This window comes from Mauremys mutica, chromosome 7 (genome assembly GCF_020497125.1).
Source record: "Mauremys mutica isolate MM-2020 ecotype Southern chromosome 7, ASM2049712v1, whole genome shotgun sequence".
Classification (NCBI taxonomy): domain Eukaryota; kingdom Metazoa; phylum Chordata; order Testudines; family Geoemydidae; genus Mauremys; species Mauremys mutica.
Window position 1 is genome coordinate 53,889,456 of NC_059078.1, and position 16,662 is coordinate 53,906,117.

Sequence of the window (16,662 nt, forward strand, 5' to 3'; positions counted from 1 at the left end):
ACCTCCATTTGAAATTTCCAAAGGGGGCTGCAAATGAAAAAAGGTTGAAAACCACTATCTTAGGGGACACCAGGATTGAAGACAAGCAAAACAATCGCAGTTATTAACTATGACTATTTCCTTATTAAAGAAAGGAAAATATAAACAAAACACAAACAACATGCAATGGTTACTTCAGTTACAGTTGCTTCTCTATGACTCTGTGGACAGCTTTTAATAGAGATTTCACTTTAAAGAATGGGTCTGCACTTGGATGGGACACTTTTATGTAGGTAAATTACAGCCAAGGTTCATTAGTCCCAAAGTCAATACTCAGTCCTCTCTTTGTATCATAAATAACTGAAAAAGTTTATACATGGCAAAGGGTAGGTAAGTCCTGCCTGGTTTATTATGGATAAGCTAAATAGTTTGTAAATGGAATTAATTGTTCTTCTTCGAGTGATTGCTCATATCCATTCCAGTTAGGTGTGCGCGCGCCGCGTGCATGCTTGTCGGAAGATTTTTACCCTAGCAACACTCGGTGGGTCGGCTGGGCGCCCCCTGGAGTGGCGCCGCTATAGCGCTAGATATATACCCCTGCCGACCCGTCCGCTCCTCAGTTCCTTCTTACCGCCCGTGACGGTCGTTGGAACAGTGGAGACCTCCACAGCCCTAGCTTCTCACTTGTTTTCTCTACATAGTAGTTGTATATAGTTCGTTAAATATAGTTAGATTTAGTTTACTAGTTTGTGTAGTTAGCATATAGTTACTCGGGGAAATTGGGAGGGGCTAGCCCCTTCTCTTTTCCCCCAACCCGGTGCGGGCTCATGCAGTTACAACGGTGAGTAACCGTCTTTTATATGCAGTGCTGTTGTAGCTATGTCAGTCCCAGGATATTAGACAGACAATGTGGGTGAGGTGTAATAGCTTTTATTGAACCAACTTCAATTACTAGTGCTAACTACTTATGCTAAACTATCTGTTCAACCTTGTATTTAGCTGGGACATCTGAGTACCTTTCCTAGACCTGAGGAAGAGCTTTGTGTATCTTGAAAGCTTGTCTCGACAACTGAAGTTGGTTCAATAAAAGATATTACCTCACTCACCTTGTCTCTCTAATCTTAACTAAGTCCAATGGGTAGGTGGGTGGGGGGAGAGTATTTAAATCCGTTACCTAAAAGAAGCCATTCTAAGAGTGGTTTTGTAACAAGTTGTTAAGGAAAATTAGGAATCTTAAATGCTATCCAAATCCCACAATTTCTGTTTTTCGGGGCCCCTGGAGCAGGGTCCTTCACTCGCTCCGGGGGCCCCGGAAAACTCTCGCGGGGCCCGGGCCCCCGGAGCTTCTTCCGCTCCGCGTCTTTGGCAGTGGGGGGGCCTTCCACCCCGGGGTGGAAGAACCCCCCGCCGAAGTGCTGGGTCTTCGGTAGTAATTCGGCACCGGGGGGCCCCCGCCGTGGGTATTCGGGGCACTTCGGCGGCAGTTCCCGGAGCGGAAGGACCCCCCACTGCCGAATTACCACCGAAGATCCCAGGCCCCCTGAATCCTCTGGGCGGCCCTGGACTCTGGACAAATCCAGCACCCCTTCAACAGTGGTTGCAGGTTTCCCCTAAAAAGGGGAAGGCTATGGAAGCCTCAGGGAAAGCATCAAAGAGGAGGCACTTGGCCTGTCATCATACAAAACTGATCTTGTCCTTTGCTAGATCTATGGTCTTGGAAGCCTCGACCTCTTGGCTTGGTACCATAGAGATGAAAGACTCCTCCTCTGGTACCAGTGGGGCCAGCGAGTCCCAGATGCTAAAGAGAAACGCAGCTCAGAGATGGTACCATCTGTGAGAGACAAGAAGGGCAAGGATAAGCACTCCAGAATGGACTCATTGGTTACAGCCCGCCACTGGTACCTACCTACAAGGCACCCTTGATGCCTGGCAAACCACAGCTCCAGATACCAACAGCCCCTGGGATGGTACGCTCACAATCAGCAGTACTGTCTACTTCAGGCCACGCGGGTACGGATCCGCCGCTTGGTACCACAAGAATCATAGAATATCAGGGTTGGAAGGGACCTCAGGAGGTCATCTTGTCCAACCCCTGCTCAAAGCAGGACCAATCCCCAACTAAATATCCCAGTCAGGGCTTTGTCAAGCTGGGCCTTAAAAACCTCTAAGGAGGGAGATTCTACCACCTTCCTAGGTAAACCATTCCAGTATACTCTAAGGACTTGTCTGAGATAGATGAACCAGAGTCCCCACTGCTCATGAGTACCAAGTGTCTCTTGGTGCTAAGACCTTGATCCCCAGATTATCATCATCCTCTGGTACCATAGGACTCTCCACCCTTTTCTGCTGGTGCCTCTCCCCCGTCATTGGGAGGATATTGAGTAGAATAAGGGAGACTTCCATTCAGTCTATCTCTGTACAGGGTTCTCCTATGTATCTGTGTAGGAACCTGTTTTTTGACATTCACAGAGAAGATCCTTGTGCTTGACAACAAGGGTGGTGAGATCCCTGGACTGCACATTGCCAGCAATTTGCCAGACCACAAACAGCTAGACATTGTAAAGTCATCAACTCCGACCATTAATGAGGTGCTCCTGGATTCAGCTAAGACTGTGTGGCAAACGCCCACTACCATTGTAAAGGGACAGATAAGAAATATTATGTTCCCTCTCAGAATTTTTCTTCTCCAGCCCTCCATCTCACTCTCTGGTGGTGCATGCGGTAAAAGAGCGGCGTAAGCAACAGTACTCCAGATCTATCCTGTAAGGACCAAAAGAGGCTAGACCTTTTTGGATGGAAATCTTATTCATCCATGACCCTGCAATTTCAGATCACAAACTATCAGGCGATCATTACTAAATATAATTTTACAAGCTATAATAAATTTACTGAAATTTCTTCCACAGGGAAACATAGGGAACAATTTCAGTCCATCTTCTTACTTTTCAAGTGTCCTTGGAGGCCACGGACACCACTACCAGGTCCATCTTCACAGCAGTTGTTATACACAGGATGGTGACTCTGGCAACTATAGTCCTTTCAGTAGAGGCAGGTGATTGCTTTTCAACCTTTGACCTACAAGACAACTATTTCCATATAGCAAGACACCCATAACACAGGAAAAACGTACATTTTACTATAGGCCAGGATCATTTTCAGTACTGAGTACTTCCTTTCGGCCTCTCTGTGGCTCCACAGGTGTGCTCAAAGTTCCTGGTAGTAGTGGCTGCTTACCTCTGATGACAGGAGATTCTAGTCTGACAAATCACTGCCCAAAGGCTGATCTTCTGCTTTCTCTTATTCAGGAATTGGGTTTACATCTAAATGCAAGAAAATCCACAATTAGCCCCTGTACAGAAAAATACAGTTGATAGGAGCATACTTGGATTCATTGGTAGCCCGATCCTACCTTTCCCACAAACAGGTTCATAACTTTGTCAGGTCTGGTCAGGACATTTCAAGGAAGTCCTTTAACTACAATAAGGAACTGTCTACAGCTCTGGGACACATGGCAGTTTGCACCTTCATAACTGACCAGGCAAAGCTATCCCTCTGCTGCTTTCATGGCTGGCTCAGAATGACTTATTCACAGGCCAGAGACACTTTGGACAGACAGGTTACAGTTCCCCTGTAGATGAGGAATTCCCTAGACTTGTGCAAAAGAATCAGCCCAGCATTTGTGCTGGCATCCCTTTCATTCACCTAGCTCCAGCAACAACCATGACAACAGATGCATCACTGTTGGGATAGGGTCACCTCAGTGCCCTCACCACTCAGGGCAGATGGCCACCTCAGGAACCAGTCTCCACGTCCGCCTGCTAGAACTCAGGGCAGTCAGGAACTCTTGCTTTCATTTCTCACCCCTCATTGGGGCAAATCAATCAGGATCATGACAGACAATGTGACCTGCATGTTCTATATCAACAAACAGGGAGGAGCAAGTTTCCTCTCCCTGTGTGGCAAAACTATGAAACTGGAACTGGTGTATAACCCATCAGATCCAATCTTTCAGCTGTCTGTCTCCCAGGCATACAGAATGCCACAGTGGACATTCTCAGTAGGCGCATCTCCTAGGATTACGAATGGGAGTTGGTCTTTCAGAGTTTCCAGTGTGTTTCAAAGGTGGGGATTTGTACAGGTGGATCTCTTTTCCATGTCCAAGAACAATAAGTGTCCTCTATTCTGCTCAGGAGAACGCTAGCCACCACCCTTGGACGAAGGTTCTGCTCTAAGAATTTCCTCCAACACAACTAATACTAAGGTTGTTGAACAAGATCAGATAATACAAAGCTATGGTTATCCTTACAATACCAATCTGTCTGATATATGCTTGGCACTCTTACCTACTCCACCTGTGCGTCCATTTGTCATTCAAATTTCTGATCTTTTCCCATCTCCTCTCCCAGGGTGCAGATCATGTGTTTCACCCCATCATAGGGGTTCTCCACCACAGAGCATGTTTCCTCACTGGTTCGCAGGGTTAGAATCTTCCTGCTCTGCAGAAGTGCAGCAGGTGTTACTGAACAATAAAAAGGAGTCAACCCAAATTACTTACCTGCAGAAATCTGAGATGCTACCATTGGTGCCATTGTCACTGACTTATGCTTGAATCTGTATTGCTATGTCATCCTGGATTAGCTGTTGGATCTAAAGAAATCAGGGTTGTCAGCTTGACTAAGTTTCAGTTGGCTGCAAAATCAGCGTTTTAATCTTCCAGTAGAAAAGGTATACATATTTACTCATCCTATGGCATTAAGGTTTATTAAGGATTTTGGGACTCTCTACTCCCCAGATTAGGACCCCACTCCAACTTGGGACTCAGCGTGGTACTTAAATATCTCACAAGACCTTTATTTGAACCAGTGGCAATGTGCATAACTCATCTATGAAGATGGCGTTTTTAGTAGCTATCACATTGGCCCACAGGTTTGGAGAAATTGGGGCCTTGATGGCAGGTCCCCCTTTATAGTGTTCTTCAAGGACAAGGTCTCTTTATGCCCATGCCCTAAATTCTTACCTAGGGTACTGTTGGAATTTCATCTTAACCAGTCCATTCGTCTACCCGTGTTTTTGTCCAAAACTGCATAAGTCTCAACAGGAGACCTGTTTTTCATATCTTAGAAGGGTGTTGGCCTTCTACCTAGATGGAATCAAACAATTTTGGAAGGCACTTAGACTGTTTGTTTCCATCACAGGCAGATCCAAGGGATCCACAATATCTCCCCAGAGAGTGTATTATTGCTTGTTACAATATAGTCTCCCACCAATAATAAATATATAACTATATAGAATACTAAAACAAAATTGTGCTCCAGACTGAGGCCTGGTCTACACTACGCATTTAAACCGATTTTAGGAGCGTTATACCGATTTAACGCCGCACCCGTCCACACTATGAGGCCCTTTATATCGATATAAATGGCTCTTTAAATCGGTTTCTGTACTCCTCCCCAACGAGAGGAGTAGCGCTAATATCGGTATTACCATATCGGATTAGGGTTAGTGTGGCCGCAAATTGATGGTATTGGCCTCCGGGCGGTATCCCATTGTGCATCACTGTGACTGCTCTGGACAGCAATCTGAACTCGGATGCAATGGCCAGGTAGACAGGAAAAGCCCCGCGAACTTTTGAATATCATTTCCTGTTTGCCCAGCGTGGAGCTCTGATCAGCACGGGTGGCGATGCAGTCCCAAATCCAAAAAGAGCTCCAGCATGGACCGTACGGGAGATACTGGATCTGATCGCTGTATGGGGAGACAAATCTGTTCTATCAGAGCTCCGTTACAGAAGATGAAATGACAAAACGTTTGAAAAAAATCTCCAGGCTATGATACAGAGTCCACAGCACAGTGCTGCGTGACAAGTGTAACGGAAAGCCAAAGAATCAAATGGACGCTCATGGAGGGAGGGAGGAGGTACTGAGGACTCCAGCTATCCACAGTCCACAGCAGTCTCCGAAAAGCATTTGCATTCTTGGCTGAGCTCCCAATGCCTGTAGGGTTAAACTCATTGTCCGGGGTGATTCTGGGTATAGCTCGTCAATGTAACCCCCCCTGCCCCCCTGAAACAAAAGGGAAAAAAATTGTTTCTCGCCTTTTTTCAAGGTCACTCTGTCTACTGCATGCTGCTGGTAGACGGGGTACTGGAGAGCTAAACAGCAGCATCCTCTTCTCTCCCTGGTAGCAGACGGTACTGTACAAATGGGCTGGTATCCGTTCTTGTCATCAGCCTGTGAGTGCTCCTGGCTGGCCTCGGTGAGGTTGGCCGGGGGCGCCTGGGTGAAAATAGGAATGACTCCTGGTCATTCCCAGCAGATGGTACAGAACGGCTGGTAACCGTCTTCATCATAGCAACTGGGGGCTGAGCTCCATCAGCCCCCGCCCTTCATGTGTAAAGAAAAGATTCTGTACTGCCTGGACTATCATAGCAGCTGGAGGCTGCCTCACCCTCATTTTATCTCAGTAACAAGTCACTGTTTCTTATTCCTGCATTCTTTATTACTTCATCACACAAATGGGGGGACACTGCAATGGTAGCCCAGGAAGTTTGGGGGAGGAGGGAAGCAACAGGTGGGGTTGTTGCAGGGGCACCCCCTGTGAATGGCATGCAGCTCATCATTTTTGCGGGATCTGACACGGAGCGGCTGTGCTCTCTTATTCTCTGATACACTGGTTCTCTAGTACACTTGCCCCATATTCTAGGCAGGACTGATTCTATTTTTAGATACCATAAAGGAGGTATTGACTCGGGGAGTCATTCCCATTTTTGTCTTTGCGCCCCCGGCCGACCTCAGCCAGGGGCACCCATGACAGCAGCAGACGGTACAGAACGACTGATAACCGTCTCTGCTATCATGCAAAAGCAAATGAATGCTGCTGTGTAGCGCTGCAGTATCGCCTCTGTCAGCGGCATCCAGTACACATACGGTGACAGTGTCAAAAGGCAAAACAGGCTCCATGGTTGCCATGCTGTGGCGTCTGCCAGGGCAATCCAGGGAAAAAGGGTGCGAAATGATTGTCTGCCGTTGCTTTCCTGGAGGAAGGAATGACTGACGACATTTACCCAGAACCACCCGCGACAATGATTTTTTCCCCATCAGGCACTGGGATCTCAACCCAGAATTCCAAGGGGCGGGGGAGACTGCGGGAACTATGGGATAGCTACGGAATAGCTACCCACAGTGCAACGCTCCAGAAATCGATGCTAGCCTCGGACCATGGACGCACACTGCCGAATTAATGTGCTTAGAGTGGCCGCGTGCACTCGACTTTATACAATCTGTTTTACAAAACCGGTTTATGTAAAATCGGAATAATTCCATAGTATAGATGTACCCTGAAAGTATACAGGGCAGTCTGGACTGACAGGTCTCCAATTCCTTCTGACCGCCACATGATCTCAGTCGGACTCCTCTGTGTCTGCTTTGATCTTCCTTTGCTGTGAATGTATGAATAAATTTAAATACTTTGTAATAGTTGAGTGTTTTTATAGTTTTCGGAGTAAATTTAGTTCTCCCCACCTTGCAGCACTTCTCCCTGCAAAGGGAGACTATAGCAAAAGTTCTGGGTTTCATGAACTGTATCTCCCACCCGCCTTCCTTCTCCATTAGCGACAACCACCAGGCCTGCCTTTATTGTTTTGGGGAGGCTCATATTGCCACCAAGTGCAGCATCTGCCACTCCTTTTCTCTCTGAATTCATGAGCTCCATCTGGAGAAGCACCTCATGGAGCAGGCCATGAGACCCCATTCAGATTCAAACTCTGGAGACCACTCTGTAAAAGGGGTTCAGAAGGTGAGCAGCACCCCATCGAGCATGAGCTCCAGAGTTGACACAAAATCTCTTTAAGTCTAAGAAACCCTCTTACTAGAGTAGGGAACAAGAATATAGGCATAAGGACAGATCTCTGTCCAGATCTGCCTCTATGAGAAAAGATCCCTCCCCATCTCAGTCAAAATCAGGTGAGTCCTTGTGTGTGGGTCCTAAAGAATTAGGTCTACACAAACCTTCTGTCCAAGAAGGATTGGCCAAAGGAAGAAGGATGTGACAGTACTGGCTCCAGCTCCATTCCACAAATCTAATGAGCAGTACCTAGCAGTTTCATCTGGGAGATCAATGCTGGGACACCATCAGGGGATCCCACAATGGAGCTGTCTGAACACTAGACCCAGGATCTGCCAGTACCCTCCTCAGGGGCTCCCCAAACCAAAAGGAAGACTGAAGCCTTTACCTCACTGGAGGATATATTTACTCTGTCATACCCATAGTCTCTCCTGCTATCAGGCTGAGCTCTTCTTAAAGACATCTCTACAACTAGGAAAACCACCTTGAGGGGAAGAGTATCTTCAACAACTACGTCCGCAACCATCCTCCCATTGGTACTGTCAGCACCACCGGCAGAAGAGGAGCCTATCATTTCATCAAGTGAATCTGACACTCCAGAGGAGGCTTCCCACCCGCAGGGGAAACAAGCCTGGTTGGAGACCAAAGAAGGTATTGGAACTGTCCACGTCCTTCTGAATATGGCTACCCAGGGGACTGCTGGTACCTGATGCCTTGGCCCACTGCTTCTCTGGTCAATCCTTACTGGTTGCCCTGGGGCCTTTGGGATCCTTACAGTAGGCACCCTGGATCTGTGCAGGAATCACACTGATCCTCCTCTCCCAGTCAGTACCAACTGGCTCTGTCAGAATGCTTGGTGGATGAGGTCGAGCCAATTGCACCAGTTCCAACAGGTATGTCATCCTTCTCGTCAGATGAGGCAGTTGCTTCATCATCTCCTTTTCTACTTGATGACCACAAGCAATATCAGGAGTTGTGGCACTGAGCTGCAGATACCTCTCAGAGAGGTCCAGGATATGCAGTAGGACCTATTGGACATCCTCTGGCCCTTTGAGAGTGGCCCTTCCAGTTAGACAAATCATTTTGGGCCCCACTAGATCAGTGTGGCGTATCCCTGCCTCTTGTGCCCCTACCCCAGGGAGAGCTGAGAAATGGTAAAAGCAGCAAAGAATCCTGTGGCACCTTATAGACTAACAGACATTTTGCAGCATGAGCTTCCGTGGGTGAATACCCACTTCGTCGGATGCAAGTAGTGGAAATTTCCAGGGGCAGGTATATATATGCAAGCAAGAAGCAAATCCAAGAAAGAAACCAACAGGACTCCACTGGCCATCACATACAGTCCCCAGCTAAAACCCCTCCAACGCATCATCAGGGATCTACAACCCATCCTGGACAATGATCCCACACTTTCACAGGCCTTGGGTGGCAGGCCAGTCCTCGCCCACAGACAACCTGCCAACCTGAAGCATATTCTCACCAGTAACTGCACACCGCACCATAGTAACTCTAACTCAGGAACCAATCCATGCAACAAACCTTGATGCCAACTCTGCCCACATATCTACACCAGCGACACCCTCACAGGACCTAACCAGATCAGCCACACCATCACCGGTTCATTCACCTGCACGTCCACCAATGTAATATATGCCATCATATGCCAGCAATGCCCCTCTGCTATGTACATCGGCCAAATTGGACAGTCTCTACGGAAAAGGATAAATGGACACAAATCAGATATTAGGAATGGCAGTATACAAAAACCTGTAGGAGAACACTTCAACCTCCCTGGCCACACACTAACAGATCTTAAGGTGGCCATCCTGCAGCAAAAAAACTTCAGGACCAGACTTCAAAGAGAAACTGCTGAGCTTCAGTTCATCTGCAAATTTACACCATCAACTCAGGATTAAACAAAGACTGTGAATGGCTTGCCAACTACAGAACCAGTTTCTCCTCCCTTGGTTTTCACACCTCAACTGCTAGAACAGGGCCTCATCCTCCCTGTTTGAACTAATCTTGTTATCTCTAGCTTGCTTCTTGCTTGCATTTATATACCTGCCCCTGGAAATTTCCACTACTTGCATCCGATGAAGTGGGTATTCACCCACGAAAGCTCATGCTGCAAAACGTCTGTTAGTCTATAAGGTGCCACAGGATTCTTTGCTGCTTTTACAGATCCAGCCTAACACGGCTACCCCTCTGATACTGAGAAATGATATTTCATGCCAGCTAAAGGGGCAGAGTTTTTATTCACTCATCTGGTGCCACACTCCTTAGTAGTGCAAGGTGGCTAGAGAAAGATCTAGGGTGTAGTACTCCAAGACTCCCCCAACTGACAGAGGCGCTAAACACGACCTTTTGGGTAGGAAAGCATTCTTGATGACTAATCTCCAGTTCAGAGTTATTAAGTACCAGGAGTTGTTAGCAAAATATGATTTCCTGAATTATGTCAAATTTGAAGACGGTGGATTTGATTTAAATCAGTTTGATTTAAATCACTAGTCTGGAAGACTCAATTTAATCATGGATTTTTACATAAAAGTGCATTTTTGTTGGTTGTTAAAACCTTAATACATATTCTTCACAACTCAGGGATAGATGTAGGTTTCATTTTTAGAAAGTACACACTATACATTTTTTAAGTGATTTATTTTGAAAACTTTTCAGATTAGTTTTACATCTATATCAGAAAATGAATGATTGTTTGGTTATTTCATTTATCAAAGGTAATTGAAGCAGATGTTTATGAAGTCATTGGGAGTGAACTATCTCCAATTCAACAGGTTAATCATTAAATTTGGAGGATTTTCTTGCTATGCTGTATTAGGAGGAGAACATCACCAGATAGATATTTAAATTGTTTTATTTAACTAAAACAACAATGTTATGTATTCAGGATTTTTTTCTTCAACAGCAAACGTACAGTATAATATTTTAACAAAACAAGCATATGAATTTTTTAACTTAGTTAAATAGTCAAGTTTTTTAAAATCAGGTTTGTTTTTGTTAAAATTGTTTTTAACTATAATAGTTTAGAAAAAAAATTAAGTCGACTATGTCACCAGGTCAACATGAGAAATTTAAAATATTGGCTTCTGCAGCTAACTCAGTCATCTTCTCCTTCATTTTCCTGTTTATTCATAATCTGGTTTCTCAATTTGGAATGAATTAGTCCAAAGGAGGAAAATATTCTTTCTACACCAGCAGAAGAAGCTACTGCTGTTAAGTGAGATTATCACTTCAACAGTCTCTGAATCAAGGGGCTTAAGTGACTTCCTCCAGTTCACTGCTGTGACTTTAAAACATCATCAGCAAACATATATTTCTTGAATGGTTCACCCTTAACTTTGAAGTTTATTATAGTTTGGCTTTATGGAGAGACGATTGCTGGATGTCCATGTCATAGCCAATTCCTGTTCTTCAGCAGTTAAAGTTTGACCCTGGTACCAAGTATTGAGAATATTTGCAAGAAAATGAGCTGGAGATAGTGCTTGTCCCATTTGTTTTTTTAATGCTTGTAATTTAACTCTGTCATTGCATATTTCTCTTTTTAAGATCTCACTCAGTTCCTTCCAAATTTCAACAGCGTCAGCAATAAAACAGCCATTTCCCTGCATTTTGTTCAAGGCTACAGAAATAGGCTTCAGGGTACTTAGCATGTGTCCAACATTTCTCTTAAGCACAATTATGAGAACTTTGGCTGTGACAGTACCATCTATTTTTTCATGATTTTGTTCACAAACTGTCATAAGATTAGGTGAGTTCTTGATATAGTGCTCAAAACACTCCACTACTGAGTTCCATTGCATGTTTTGTGGGAGAGTTAGCTTGGTTCCTCCCACTTTTTTTAGAGCAGCTGCTGCAAAGTGGTTGTTATGAAGTATTTTGCAATTTCAACATTAGCCTTTATTTCGGGAACACTGAAGTCTTTGGCTAGGAGGTGCATCTAATGAGTACTGCAACTGTATGTTATTATCTTGGGACTCTCTTCACTCTCTCCTAAATTTCTTCTCATCTTGGATACATTTGCAACATTGTCTGTGACCAAGCTGCATACTAGACATTTGAATTTTTTTTCTGTTTGTTATAGCTTTTACTGCTACTTCTTGTAAGTATTCTGCTGTGTGTGCATTTCCTGATGTATCAGTTGTTTCTGTATTATCACACAAGCACATACAACAGTGTCATTGTGGACATTGCTCCACCCATCAAGACTCAGGTTAACAATTTTACCCTCTAGACCTTTTGCACACTGCTCAATTTCTCTTTCATACACTTTATCCAGCAATTTGCCTGCAACATCTGTTCTGTTGGGTGGACTGTATCCTGGTCTTAATGATTGAACCATGTTAATGAAGTGGGGGGGGTTCTCAATCATACGGAAAGGAGAGTTTGTTGCATAAACAAACCGAGCAGTTTTTCATTAGGAATTTGTTTAATTAGCACGAACGCTTCATTTAATAAAACAGACAATTAAAGACCTAAATACATAAGCTGTTGATCTCAAAGCATTTTGTATATGGAAAAGAATTGTAAATATCTCCTAAAATTCAGTAAAGGCAAAGGTGAGTTTGTAATAACCTAAAATTATAGTGAGTTACAATGTTGCTGTTAACCTTTTTTGCACCAATATTGAGGTCTGTGCCTTAGTGTGCAGAGCTGGGAGTGGAGCCAGCTGTGCAAGTTTCATCTGATAAGTTGTACTATACTTGCTTTGTTGTTTGCTTACTCACTCGTTTGCAGCAGGTCTCCCAGGCATTATTGAGAATTAATCAGTCCAAGATTTTCTAAAATGGGTGCCCCAAATATAGGCCCCCAAATCCATATTTAAAACCCTAAATAAATGGCCCAACTTTGAAAGTGCCAGTTGCCCAGCAGTTCCCATTGACTTTACTGGTTGGGGGGTGTAATTCTTGAAGAGTCTGGAGTCCTTCAGGCTCCATTCATCTGTGGCCCCTGAAATTCTGTTGGTCTGGAGAGGAGGAGACGGTGGCTCTAATCTGAGCCTGAAGGCGGTATAACTTTCACACAGCTCTGTCTATAGTCTCACGCCACAGATCAAATCTGTTATTTAGATTGTGAGCCCTTCAGGAAGGGACAATCCTTTCATAGCATCTGGAAAGTGCCTATTGCATTGTGGGCACTGCCAGAAACAAAAGATATTTAATGTTACTAATTGTGCCTGTGAATATGGTTGATATCTGAGAACACCAGGAATAATCACAGGGCTGTTGTGGTGGGTATGAGACCCTGGGCAACCCCATGAGAATTATCCTCCTGAACACTGAAATCAAGGACCACATGTATGCATTTGTTTTATGTAATCCAAAGTTCATCACTCAAGTGGTATGGAGTTCTAGGGTCCTTAGAAAACCTGGCCTGGCAGCTTTTTCATTTCTTCTTATACCAGTACTGCTTCATGAAGTGGTTCCAAAAAGGGAACATTTTCCCTCCTAAATGGTCAGTTCTTTGTAACATCCATCCAGCATTGTTTTGATGAGAGAATCAATAAAGCAAGTTAAGTTAGGTCTGCAGATAGGAGAACAGAATCTCTCTTGGTGGGCTTGAGTTTTATGATTCTGGAGTTTTGAATTCAATAAATGTTGTTAATTAGCACCCAGTATTCATTTTGCAGATGGAAGGAGGGATCTATAGGAAACATCGAACAGCCTCCTGTGACACCCTGTACCCAAGTAACCCCCTGTAACCTCATATTCACCCCTTTTATAGGGTTATAATATTTTGTACAAAGCATGCCTCATGAGATGACATTTGAAAAGTCATAATTTGCGGAACATCATTGTCCTATAAAATTTACTGAAACATATTGAGAGTCCTGGAAAATGCCCACAGTCTAGCTCCTTAGAGATACCAGAGGATGGTAAACCGAGGCCTTACATCTTGTTCTCCAAACAGCACATACGCAGAAGGTATAAGCAAGAAATTTGCAATACACTTCACATCTCACGTATACCACAGACTGAATGTCTGCACCCCGCAGGAGGGTATTCCTTAAGGAGAGTAGGAGGGTATAAAATAAGAGACAGTGGCTTCTTCATTACCTCTCCTTCCCCTTCTCTCCTCATGGTAGCAAGATAATTTGAAAGACAAAAGGGTAGCATCATTGAACTGGGAGGGGTGGTCCTGATTGGAAGGAGAGAGCCTGCTGAATATCCTTGGTTATGTTTAGGAATTAGATTGCAATGTTATTTTATTTCCTTTTGTAACCAATTCTGACTTTATGCCTTTACCAGTTATAATCACTTAAAATCTATCTTTTTATAGTTAATAAACTTGTTTTAATATTTTATTTGAACCAATGTGCTTTGACTGAAGTATTTGGGGGAATCTCTACTCAGGTTAACAAAGGCTGTTGCATGTCCATTACCTTTTGATGGAGTGGTGGACTAGTTAATGGGAGTGTCTCCCTGTATAGAGTTCACGAGTGGCTGGGAGACCATTCATGTAACTTTGCTGGACGTGCCTTTATATGCTGATGGCTGTGTGAGAGAAAAGCCTGGAGGGGCTGCCTTTCACTCACAGAGCAGTATAAGAGGTGTCCTGAGCTAGAGAGTTAAGGATCACAGTGATTTCACATTTCAGATTGTACCCTGGGGATGTGTCACCTCCCTTCAGTGAAAAGCAGAGCCAGGGCAGAGTGTGACAGTACAGTTATGACTTTCATCCTGTTGCTTTTGTCAGGCAGGATCCCTTAAGTGTCAGATGGGGGCTTTGGAACAGGTCTCGCTGTACACAGGGCTGCCTTATGTACAGATACATTGCTAAACAGGCACCTTGGCAGGGAGAGCATTCAGAGGAGGTAGAGGATAGAGGGCACTACACTTCTTTTTCCACATAACTTTAACAAAGGATGTCTTGTGTTAGTGCCAACGTTTTAATCCCAATTGGTTTTGAAAGATGCTGTAGAAAGTGTTTTTAAAATGCTGGATTTGAGTCTTTTTTTTTCCGTTGGTCCCTTTATTATGGCTAAGGAAAATCTGAAAAGCTTTGTTTTGTTTTGGGTTTTTTTGGGGAAGATGATATCTGGAATATCAGCTCTGGTATTTTATGGATTTCCTGGAGGACTTCTGGGACATCTCAAGAGATGTACATTGTGAATTCTCAAACCTTAATTGAACTTGGGGATGTTGAATCTTTAACGAAAGCATCTTTTCTCCCAAGACTTCATTTGGAGTTTAAATTAAATAGGCCTTAACAAAAACAAACTAGAATTTTGGGCAGATGGATTAAAAGCCTTTTTCCTCTCAGTTGTTGAGCTTCCAGTTTCTTGGTTCTTATGATGTCATTGTTTCACTACTTCTCTAGTAACAATACAGCTTTCTAGGACAGGCAAGATCTAAATATCTTATGGTTTAAAAAAGAAGCTTCTAGCTTAAAACAAAACCAAATGCAACATTAGTCTTCTGTATTCACCTTAAAGCAGAAAGAAGGTACGAGTGCATTGTTTTCCTTTGCAGGTCAATTTTGTTAGGGAAGGGAGAGAGTGGCACTGGAATTCTCTGAAAGTAGCTTCTTTTACAGGTCTTCCTACTCATACACTCTCCCCCTTATGACAATACGTTTCAATATATAATTGAGACAGTTCCATACAAACCAATGGTATAGTACTTGACAATTGGAGCATATAAACTGTAGAGGGGGAGATGCTTTTTGAAGCAAGGGGTGTGGGTTTAGATAAAACAGAATTTCTCATAAGGCCCTTAGAAATGCACACAAGGGCCTTGTGGCCAAAGTGTTGCTCTATGGGTGTATTTCCACTTCCCATAGCACTGTAAATTGTTCTCTGGAGGAATGTTATTCCTGCTGAAAGAATAGTGAGATCTCTGTGGCATGTCATCAGAATGTGACTGTATGTAAAGGTGGTCTGCAAATCAATCTGACAAAATGCCATCAGGTGTTTGTGCTGAATGCCCTCATTCTCCAGGCTAAACAGAAGAGGGCATTCAGTACATAGCCAGAACACTTACTATCTTTTTTTCATAGGTCCCATGATGTCCAGCCCCACTAGGGCTTCCGGCTCCCGCTCCGATGTAACGCCCCAGCATGTACCATGCTGGTGATGTCACATCACCCAGGGATCCTGCTGGAGCATGGAGCCGGCCTACAAGGGGTCAGGTAAGTGACTTTTTAAAAAGTACAGTGCACAGTTTTGCAAAGTTTTATTGTTTTTGGTTTAGGATTTTTTTTTTTGTTTAATTTCAATTTCTTCTTAGGTCATGGGACCTAAAACAAAAGCTTTTCAAGTGATTAATATTCTGAATACCCCCGTTCTTGTAGCCTGGCTAATAGGGGCATTCAGTATATTTTATTGTTAAAGTTGATGCAACTTTGCCGAATTGATTTGCAGGTCACCTTTAACTTACACAAATGTGCACATTTTTATAAAATATGTGTTTGCCATGTCATGAACCACTTTATTCTGCTTTCTCTTTCTTACCACATGCTGTGATTTTTATTCCAAAATGTTCCTGGTTTCTAAAACATTGATTTGGCTGCAGAAGCTTCCTACTTAGTACCATGAGTAAGGACATAGCAGTTGTCAGTCTGGATCAGACCAGTCAGTGGATCAGACACAGCTAGTCCAGTGTCTTTTCTCCAGCAGTATCTTATACCTGATGTTTCTAAGGAAGGTGTGAGAAACTCTGCAGTAGGCAGTTCTGGCAAGTTTTTCCTAACCTTCTCAATTAGCAATTGACTCATGTCCTGAAATGAGGTTTTAGATCCTTTCCAAAACTAATCTGTATGTTTAATATTTACTATAACAATTTTGGATATTCTTGTTACTGTAATAAATGTCTAATCTTTTTTAATTTT

At 43.8% G+C, this 16,662-nt stretch overlaps 1 protein-coding gene across 3 annotated transcripts in view; it reads left to right on the top strand.

The window, feature by feature from the left end:
• The window catches only part of USP4 (ubiquitin specific peptidase 4), a 124,632-nt gene that overhangs the window by 74,422 nt on the left and 33,548 nt on the right, over window positions 1-16,662 (top strand). Inside the window, exon 14 of one of the 3 annotated variants that reach the window (XR_006581062.1) lies at window positions 15,832-15,963. The exons of the other annotated variants lie outside the window; for them this stretch is intronic. The gene's annotated coding sequence lies outside the window, so the exon portion shown is untranslated. The remainder of the gene's footprint in view (window positions 1-15,831; window positions 15,964-16,662) is intronic. 3 annotated transcript variants of the gene reach the window in all.